This window comes from Mya arenaria, chromosome 16, assembly GCF_026914265.1.
Source record: "Mya arenaria isolate MELC-2E11 chromosome 16, ASM2691426v1".
In the NCBI taxonomy this organism is placed as follows: Eukaryota; Metazoa; Mollusca; class Bivalvia; order Myida; family Myidae; genus Mya; species Mya arenaria.
Window position 1 is genome coordinate 15,300,676 of NC_069137.1, and position 11,404 is coordinate 15,312,079.

Sequence of the window (11,404 nt, forward strand, 5' to 3'; positions counted from 1 at the left end):
AATTTCTTTAAATCAAGGGCGATAACGCTCGAAACAAGAGCTGTCACAGAGATAGCGTTCTCAACTATTCCGCCGCTTTTCAGTGTATCGATTGAAAAGTTTTGGCAAAACATGCATGGATCACTGTTAGATTAGAATTCAATGCAATACATGATGTGCTGAAATATTAACATGATAAAATGTGGTTACATGCAAAATTGTAACCAAAATTCTTAAGTGTAATAATAAAGGGCCATTATTTGCAAAATACAGTTATCTAACTTAGGTATTTAATTAGGTTGGGTGGTTGAATACCATTGTATAAAGTCTAAATGCAATACATCAAGTAGTTGCTGAGATATAATCCTATGTGTGCTAACATGCAAGACCTTAACCAGAATTTCTAAGTTGCATAATAAAGGGGCAAAAATATATAAGATGAAAGATTATAAGTATCTTCCATGGCCGAGAGTGTAAGATAGGTTCATTCCGACCCGAGTGTAGGGTGTTTTTCGGAAACGAGGTTTACCGAGTTTCCGCAAAACACCCTGCGCGAGGGTCGGGATGAACCTATCTTACACGAGCAGCTATGGTAGATACTTTTTCTCCCACCTTAGTTAAACAAAATTAAGTAAAAATGTATTTTTTTGCTGGAACTCTTTTGTGCTTAGTGAAAATAATTGCGTACGGATATGTGATAATTCGTGGTTGTCATGGATATTCGCACAGTGATTCAGAGTATGTAAATGGTCAGATCGGTCTTTAAATAGTCCTAAGGAAAGTGAAGCATTATTTCTGGAATGGTGCGTGAAAAAAGTTTTATGGTTACATTCGAAGCGAGAAATAATAAACTAACGTTCTAAATATTGCCACAAGACAAGGTCTCCAAGATGCTACAGACGACAGTCTTCAACAAGGGAGGTAATTACAATGTGGTGACCATAAACAAGGAGTTCCATACGGGCATTTTATCTTCGCCCGTGGGCAAGATAAGAATATCTAGCATGGTTAAATTATTGGATCTACTTATCTCAGGTGGGAGAAAGAGTTCTCTTACTTGATTAAATAAGAAGGTTAAATGGTTGGGAGCCTGTGTGTAAAGTTTCAATGCAATACATTATGTATTCGCTGAGGTAACCGTATTGACTTAAAAGTGGTTACATGCAAAACCTTAACCAAAATTTCGAAGTCGAATAATAAAGGACAATTATTTGCATTAAATGCAAACAAGAGTTATCTAACTTGGTTAATAAGGTAGGTTGGATGGTCGAGTACCATTGTATAAAGTTTCAATGCAATACCTCAAGTAGTTGCTGAGATATTAACCTATGTGTGCTTAGACGCAAAACCTTAACCAGAATTTTTAAGTCGAATAATAAAGGGCAATTATTTTGCATCAAAAGCAAACTAGAGTTATCTAACTTGATTAATTTAGTAGGATGGGTGGTTTAGTACCATTGTATCAAGTCTCAATGCAATACCTCAAGTAGTTGCCGAGATATTAACCTATGTGTGCTTGCAAGCAAAACCTTAACCAGAATTTCTATGTCAAATAATAAAGGCTTATTTTTTGCATTAAATGCAAACTAGAGTTATCTAACTTGGATAATTAAGTAGATTGGATGGTTGAGTACCATTGTATAAAGTCTCAATGCAATACCGCAAGTAGTTGCTGAGATATTTACCTTGCTTGCACGCAAAACCTTAACGAAGGGGTGACACCGACGCCGACTCCGACGCTTGGATGAGTAGTATAGCTCTTCTTATTCTTCAAATAGTCGAGCTAGAAATTTAATCTGGTATCGCCCATGTACGAGACATATGTTTAAGGGAACATTTAATAACTCTCCTGACTGAGAACATCGATATGAGCTGTTGAGCAGCGACATTGACCACTATATTATGCTTATACACATTCTGACCAAATCTGGTAAAGATTGAAAAAAAGCTCATTCAATTAGTGTAAGTGAGCGGACAAAATCCTTGCTGAGTAAACTATAATATGTACCCTTTTTAAACCAGCTCATAATTATTACTCACATTCCATTGCATGTTTAACAAATGAATATGAATGTCCAGTTTTCTCTTTGCTAAAATCTTAATGCATGTTAATTACTGACAATATGGGGTCATGAGACTTTTTCTGTCAATTTTAGAGAGAAGATCTTAGTCAAATTAGGGATATTTAGTATTATGAAAATAACCAATAAGGAATAAAATTTCAGAGAAACAATTGTTTTAAGATTTAAAGAATAAACTACTTGCGCATAATTGTTAAGAAAAACATGCTTATTTTTATATTTAAAGTTTTGGAATACAAGGAAAAGCTGATTTTTTCACTAAGAAGATATTTCAAATTAAATTTGTTAAAGCTGCACTCTCACAGAAGTCCCATTTTCGCAACATTTTTATATTTCGTCTTAGAGCAAATTTTGCATAACAAGAGCTATCAGAGAAGGTGATTAATACCCCCGAACGCCACCCAAATATGCGATTGCAGTCAACTATTTAGAAAGACAACCTATAAATGACAACTTTATTTTATAGACTATCATCATTGTAATTTGCTAAAATAGTCTAATGAGTCATGTACACTGAACTCCTTCTCATTGTGCTGTACCATTATATAAAGTTTAATTACATTCCATCCGGTAGTTTTCAAATTATGCTCCGGACAAGAAAAAAATAACAAAGGGCAATAACTCTGTAATTGGCTGAAATAGAATTGTGGTTCCTGTACACTGCACTTCCACTCATTATGATCTATCACTGTATGAAGATTTATTAAATTTCACCCAATAGTTTTCAAGTTATGCTCAGGACAAGAAAAAGTAACAAAGGGCAGTAACTCTGTAATTGGCTGGAATAGAATTGCGGTTCCTGTACACTGCACTTCCTCTCATTATGATATATCACTGTATGATATTTCACTCATGAAGATTTCAAACAGTTAAAAAAACTCAAAAGTTGAAATATTCACTGTTTTGAACACAATTTCAACAAAGTCATTTCTGAAAATAATGTTGTTAGATTTGCATGTCTTGTTTTCTGAAAAACAGTAATTTATTTTAATGTAATATCCTTTCTTGGAATATGTGTTCACTCGGTGAAAAATATTATCTTTTCTATAAACGTGAAAACAAGTTATATAATTTAAATGTAGTAATGTTTTGATAACATAATAGTAATATAAAAAATCATAGTTTACTAGGCAATAAAAAGGTTTGCCATTTAAGGTACTCTGCATTCATGATTGATGCTCTTATTCATACATTTAGCATTTTTCTGTGTCTAAAGGAACTTATCTATTGTGTTTCCTTAGACAAATTATTTAAGTATTTGATAATGACATCTAGAATTTTATCATTAGGCATGCTTTTAGGTGATTTAGTAGTGAAACGTTTTTTTCACTGTTTCGTAAACACAGAAATTAATTAGTTTCGTATCAAAACAATGGGTAATTAAGGTTAATTGGATAAATTATTTAAGTCTATCTTGAACTATAGCTAATGGTGCTCACTCAATAAATATATTGTGATCTTACACTGCAACACAAACATTTGTCCTTGATGTCATTGGCTAAATTTGCCTTCTAATTCTAGTTAATGACCGTGATCTGGAATAATCCACAGAACAGACAGAAGGGAGTGGAGGTAAGTTTTAAAAGTTTTAAATAACTTTCAGTTAAGTTTTGAAGTGTTTTTAGCTTGACTATTCGAAGAACAAGGAGAGCTATACCACTTGCACTGGGGTCGGTGTCGGCGTCAGTGTCTGCGACCGGTTACAGTTTTAGGGCAAGATGGGAGTTATACTTATAAGTCCAATACCCATCGTTTAATTCATTTAATACTTCACACAGATGTTCGGGGCCATCACATAATGAGGTCAGATAACTCAGCATTATCCTTTATACAAATTATGGCCCCTGATTGACTAAGGAATTTAGGTTAAAGTTTTAGGGCAGGTTGGGATATTTATTAATAAATTTTATACTCTTTATTTAATTCACTAAATACTTCACACAGTTGTTCAGGGCTATCACACTGAGGTTAGATAACTCAGTATTATCCTTTATACAAAGCATGTCCTTTGATTGACTAAGGAACAACGGTTAAAGTTTTAGGTCAGGTTGTGATATCTATTAATTACTTCTATACTCTTCATTTAAATCACTTAATACTTCACACAGTTGTTCAGGGCCGTCACACAATGAGGTTAGATAACTCAGTTTTATCCTTCATACAAATAATGGCCCCTGATTGACTAAGGAACTAAGTTTAAGGTTTCGGGCAGGTTGGGATAGTTATTAATAACTTCTATACTCTTCATTTAATTCACTTAATACTTTAAACAGTTGTTCAGGGCCATCACCCAATGAGGTTAGATAACTCCATATAATCATTAATACAAGTTATGGCCTCTGATTGACTGAGAAACATAGGTGAAAGATTAATGGTTTAAGTTTTAGGGCAAATTGGGATTTTAATAAAGAAACAAGTTTAATACCCTTCATTCATTGACTAAATAATTTGCACAGATTATTGGTGACCATATTAAAACAAGGTAACACAACTCCATTTTGACACTTAGTACAAATAATGGACCTTGATTTATTTTTCAATCTTTCTTTTCATTTCTTTGGACAGGCACAATTTTATATTCTTTAACCAAACCTAGTTATTAAAATGACTTGCGTCATTTTTCTGACTTGCGTCAGTGTTCAGGTGGGCTGGTGCAGGGAGGGCAGCATCAAAGTCACCTTATGTTTTGAATAATTTTAGCTAGGTTTTACATTCAGTGACCAAAGTTGGTATATAGTAAAAGATTAGGGAGACCTTTCATGGGATTGCGTTTGAGGCCCCTTGGCCCCCAAGGTCAAAGTTACTATTGAATGAAAAATGGTTGCTGTAGAATGACTTGGTATATATGAAACGTGTATTGAGACCTTTCATGATATTTTTGTATTGAGCGCAAGAGTTATGGTCAAGGTCACGGTTGCTAAAAACAAATAGACAGATGGTTAGTACTGAATAACGTTAGTAAGGTTGACATAGTGTGACTAAACTTGGTATATAGGAAAGGTTTATGAAGGCCTTTCATGGGATTGCCATTTTTAGCTCCCTAGGGTCAAGGTAACTGATACTAAAATATATTATGGCTTGTTACTGAATAACTTTAGTTATGGTTGACATACTGTGAGCAAGCTTGATATGTAGGAAGAGTTTATGGAGGAAAATTAATCCATGGAATTGTGTTACGGGCCTCTAGGATCATGGTGACTCATAGAATTAGAATTAGTTGAAATTTAAACTGAATCCCTTCTGCCAATCATTAAAAACCAGTTTTGTCACATGGCGGTTCTTGTTTACTTTTTGTTTTATTGCTTTTTGACAGGAACATACAACATCAGTATATGTTTTAAAATGAGATTTGTACTTAAATATTTAATGCACCAGTAAATTGTAACCATGCCCCCCTCCAGGTCCGGGCAATAGCGGGGCCTTTGACTTTCGCTCCAGCCAACCCCGGGTAAAATCACCGCCCTGCGGGGACGAACTGATGGTTAAATCCCCGCCAAATCTCCCCGCACCCCAGGCAGCCTAAGTAAGGCTTATTTCCAGCTATGTTTTACGCAAAGACAAAACCACCGCATTCACCCGGCACTGCGGAGCCACCTAAAAGGTAAAAACACGGCCCATTTCTGTGGCTATCCACGGTATACCCTCGGATCTGGGGAGGGCAGTGGTTACAATTGACTGGTGCATAAAGTCTTGATTATTTTTTCATAAATTTACATTCGTTGTGACTTCGAACTTAAGATTCTTACTTCTTTTTTGTGTAGACTTTAAAGAGAAAATATGCTTTAACATAAGTAAATAAAAGTCAGTTTATTGAATGATTTAGCCATAATTTATTCTTTTCTGTGTACAGGTTTGATTTAAAATGTATCAATGCTTAATCTATAGGAAAATAGGAAAACATATCATTAATGATTTTATGACTTTTATGACAAAGAAACTATGGTTGTCTTAATGTCTTCTTTCAGGCTGAAGATGACATTGAGTCATTGCAGGAGGTTATTGCAAGTACTGAGGAATCCTCCACATCCCATGAGTTAAAAGAGTTTAAGCAAACTATAACATAACGTATATCCAATATAACCGTCTATAAAAATGTTATAATTTCAATTCTTGAAGGTTGCTTCTGATTGCCTTTTCTGGTTTTTATAGCAGAGGTCATGCTAACGTCATAGCCCTAGTTGTTGATTTCTCTAGCATGTCAAACTTTGAACTCTGCTGTTTGTTTATTGACTTGAAACTGGGAACACATGAAGCATTCACAATATTGGGATATGTAGAGAAGTGGTCATTTTGACATCATTTAGTTAAATATATCTGTAAAAGGTTGTGTTTGCTTCCAGAAACCTAATGATGAGCTGAAGGAAGCCTTTGGTCGATTCAAAGAGGAACACTAAATGAGAAAAGTAAATTCTAATTACTTTCAGATCCTTTGAAATTGGTTAAGTAAATGTATTTGATTGTGATGAGATGAGTATGCTGTAATCAACTTAAGTTCAGACAAATGAAATTAAGAGGTGTAGTACAGGTTATGTTAAGATACTTAAGTATATGCTATAACTAATTCTTGAAAGAAGCAAAAAAGGTTCAGGACTTTGATGATGATAGTTTAAAAAGTAATGTATTTTAATATGTAACTTGTTTGTTATCATATTGCAGGACTTCAGTGATGGGGTGGAGGTGTCGGTAAAATGGGAGGAAGACAGGCAGACCATTTGGTATGATGCTGTCATCATAAAGAAAGGTATTGTGTTGTGCTTTTTCATTTAGTTCAAAAACACTATCAGATCTAAATAGAAAATAATTTTCACACAAGAACTTGGGGCTAAGTAGAAATATCCCAAACACAGTACACATGTTGTTGGGTTTAGAGTTCATAAAGATCTTCTGGCATAAATTTGCTGCAATATGGCTTGACCCCTACATGAGTCCCATACCGTCACAGCTTAAAGTGTGTTTAATGCGAAAAGGAACATAATTTTCCGAATCAAATTGACATAACCCTAGGACGAATTTTAAAATTTTATTAAATGTATTTCTTTTTAAAAGTTTCATTCCAACATGCCAATAACATTATGCTCTACCTTAAATACACATTCATATGGTTGTCAAGAAACATGTCAAATGAATAAATGTTATGACATAATCCTAATAATGCACGCCCAAAGATGAAGGTCCATTGTAAATCCATGTATCTCTTCATATTGAATTCAACAGATAATATACGGCGTTTTTGCTAACATGATTAAAAAAAATATAACTCTATTTTAGCTGACTACAGAGTGATTAACCTTTGTTTCCTTTTATAGTTTGTCATTACTGTATCCAGGGGTATTCGGCACTCATGTGACAGCTTTGTTTAAGTATATAAACTTGTAAAGTGATTCTTCACCAAAATTGTTAAAAATAATGACAATTGGGTCAAAGCTGGCAGCACCCCTGGGACTCCTGATTTTCAGCTCTAGTGGCCAAAGGCCAGAAGAGCTTATGCGATGGTAATGTGTACGTAGTATGTGCGTCCGTGCGTCTTTAAACAATTCATGTTAACACGAAACAGCCTTCAGTTTTGATTGTATCTTGATGAAACCTGTACATTATATTCATATCCATAAGAGCTCCTTTCGAAAACCAGCCAGATCCGCTCATGCATGCCTAAATTATGGGCATTGATAGTATAAAACAAGAGCTGTCACAGTATGTGACGAATGCTCCCGAATGTGACATTGACCTATGAACAAGGTCAGTACTTGAAAAGTTAAAGATCAAACAAATACATATGGCAAGTTATTTTGAATTGCCTCTGAACATAAAAAATACCACCCATACTATACAACCTACATTCTTATGTCCTTATATTCAGCATTCCATTGTGAATAAACACAAAGTGTACCTTTCACCTTACAGGTAGGGACATGGGTCTTGCATGTGACACATCTTCTTAGTATTTCGAACACATGTGGCAAGCATTTTAAAATCTGTCCATACAAGAAAAGGTTACAGCCCGGACATAACAACCAATACTCTGTATCCTTATATGCAGCACTCCATTGTGAATAAACACCTAAGTGTGACCTTGACCTTAGAGATAGGGACACGGTTCTTGCACGCGACACGTTGACATGGTATGTCGAACACATGTGGCAAGTTATTTTAAATTCTGTCAATACAAGGGAAAGTTACAGCCTGGACACGAAAACCTATACTCTATGTCCTTATATGCAGCATTCCATTGTGAATAAACACTAAGTGTGAGCTTGACCTTAGAGGTAGGGACACGGGTCATGCACCCGACACATTGCTTGGTAATTCAAACACATGTGGCAAGTTATTTTAAAATATGTCCATACAAGGGAAAGTTACTGCCCGGACACGATAATCTATACTCTATGTCATTATATGCAGCATTCCATTGTGAATAAACACCTAAATGTGACCTTGACCCTAGAGGTAGGGACACGGGTCATGCACGCGACACGTCGTCTTGGTATGCTGAACACATGTGGCAAGTTATTTTAAAATCTGTCCATACCAGGAAAAGTTACAGCCCGGACACGACAACCTATACTCTATGTCCTTATATGCTGCATGCCATTGTGAATACACACCTAAGAGTGACCTTGACCTTAGAGGTAGGGACAGGGTTCTTGCACGCGACACGTTTTCTTGGTATGCCGAACACATGTGACAAGTTATTTTAAAATCTGTCCATAATATTCTGAGTTATTGAGTCGGACGGACGGACGGACAGACGCACGGACGTTGCGATTTTAATATGCCCACCTCCGGGGGCATAAAAATCAGTTTGTCAGTAAACAATTGCTCGTTAACACGATACAGCCTTCAGTTTTGATTGTATCTCGATGCAACTTGTACAGTATCTACATTTCCATAAGAGCTCGGTTCCTTTTGAAATCCAGCCAGATCCGCCCATGCATACCTAGATAATAAGCCTTGATAGTATAAAAAAAAGTTTGTCGGTAAACAATTGCTCGTTAACACGATACAGCCTTCAGTTTTGATTTTTCCGATTAAATTTGTACAGTATCTACATATCCATAAGAGCTCGGTTCCTTTCGAAAACCAGCCAGATCCGCCCATGCATGACAAGATTATTGGCCTTGATAGTATAAATAAATCAGTGTGTCAGTAAACAATTGCTCATTAACACGATACAGCCTTCAGTTTTGATTGTATCTCGATGCAACTTGTACAGTATCTACATATCCATAAGAGCTCGGTTCCTTTTGAAATCCAGCCAGATCCGCCCATGCATGCCTAGATTATGGGCCTTGATATTAAAAAGAAAATCAGTATGTTAGTAAACAATTGCTCGTTAACACGATACAGCCTTCAGTTTTGATTCTGTGAGAGTGCAGCTATTAAAATAAACTTTAAATTGTGGGGAATCATAAGTTAAAGCTCATAACATGAACCTTTTTTTCTTCAGAATTTACATTAGGTAATTGACGGACAAACACAAGTGTGGAGTGGGAAAGGCTTCACTGAAGAAGAATTGAGAGGCACAGACAGACATCATTAGATTTGTATTATTGTATGGAGTATATACAATGTACAAATATATGGTTCTTTCTTCACATAGTGCCTATCTGTATAAAATGTTTTTCATTTGGTTGGCAAGTAAACAGAATATAGAAATTATATCTGTTGATATTATATATTTATTTGCTCATCTGATTTAAAAAAAATTACGAGCTATTGTCGTCGTTGGTTAAGTTTTGTGTTTTGGTCACTTACATGAAATCTATCAAAGCTATCAATTCGAAACTTTTGCGACTTGTTCACCTAATATCTTTCTTCACAATATACCCTAAAGATGCTGAGTTTTACCTTTTTTGGAGAAAAATACATAAATTTTGATGGATTTCGGTAGATTTTGAGAATTGGACATAGCTTCTTTATTTTTTGTTTGATTAATTTCATTTTTTCCCTAGATAATAAATGGATAATGCTTTCAATATATCAAACAGGTTTTTGAGTCATATATTTGGAAGGGTATGGGGAGGATGGGGATATTTTAGTATTTTTGCATTTGTAATTATTAGCAAGTCTATTTTCTTAAGTTTTGTGCTTGGGTCACTAACATGCAAACTATCAAAGCTATCACTTTCAAACTTTGGAATACCTGTTCACTATCAAATGTACAATATGATATAAATAAATCGTAAAAGCATAAAATCAGATGAGCGTTCAGCACCCACAGGCGGTGCTCTTGTTTTATTCTGCAGCTAAATGTATAAAACTGGAATAAAACTGGTTAAGTCTTTGGTATGGTTAAAATTGCCCAAAATGTTTATGGATTGGTCAATACTTTTCAGATAATTATTATTTACCAATGGAATTATTAGATTTGCACAGTAGCCTAAAGAAACCCAGTGGACAACTTATCCAAGTTTTATACTATTAGCTGCTGCAGTCTTATAAATAAAGATAATGAATTTGATATTTGTTTTAATGTAATGCTGCACAATTTATAAGATATTTTGCTTCAATAAGATCATCAACCTTTAGTTGCAAAACGCAAACTAATGTTTTTGTATAAAATTTTAAGTTTGCCTCAACATTGTATAACGAAAGAGATTTTCATCAGGAAATATTGTATGTATTTGGAAGACAATTACTCTGTTAAACTTGGTTTTATCCCGGACATATGCAGAATACTCACAAAGCACAATTTGCAATTTTTACTTAATGAGTACCTTACCTTGTCATTTCAATTACCACTCAAAACAACATGGAAAAGGATTGTTAATAACTCAGTCAAATTACTAGAACTCAACCGCTGGGAAAATCGCACCGCAAATGACTGTGACTTTATATTGTTTCGAATCCTCCACCCTGTAGTCTCGCCTTCTATAATATACTCTGTTTCAAGAAAAAGTTTATTCAGGGAGACTCTTAGATTAATAGCAAAACTATGGTGCAGATCAGCTGTGCTTGCGACAAGAACCTGCATTAAATGTGACAGGATATACCAGGAAGAACTGACACATGTTCTGTGTGAATGTAATGCTACACTATTCGAAAAAGCAAACTTTACAAACCAACTAAAAGAAGCTTTCAACCACGGCTTTTGTGACACTCTTTCTTCTCTTGACAGCCTTACCTGGTGCTTAAAGGTTTTAGGGGCCCCAATCGAGCCACTACTGGAAATCGATCAACACGTCGATTTTTTGAAATTATGTTTTATATTTATTACACGCTGTTTAAACAGATACTTTTATTAACCTTTCGTTAGTAAAATCCAAGCTCTACAATGTGCTGTTTCGTCTAGGCGGGAACGACCATGCAACATAGTGACATTTTTCATATAAAACTGTTAGGCAATT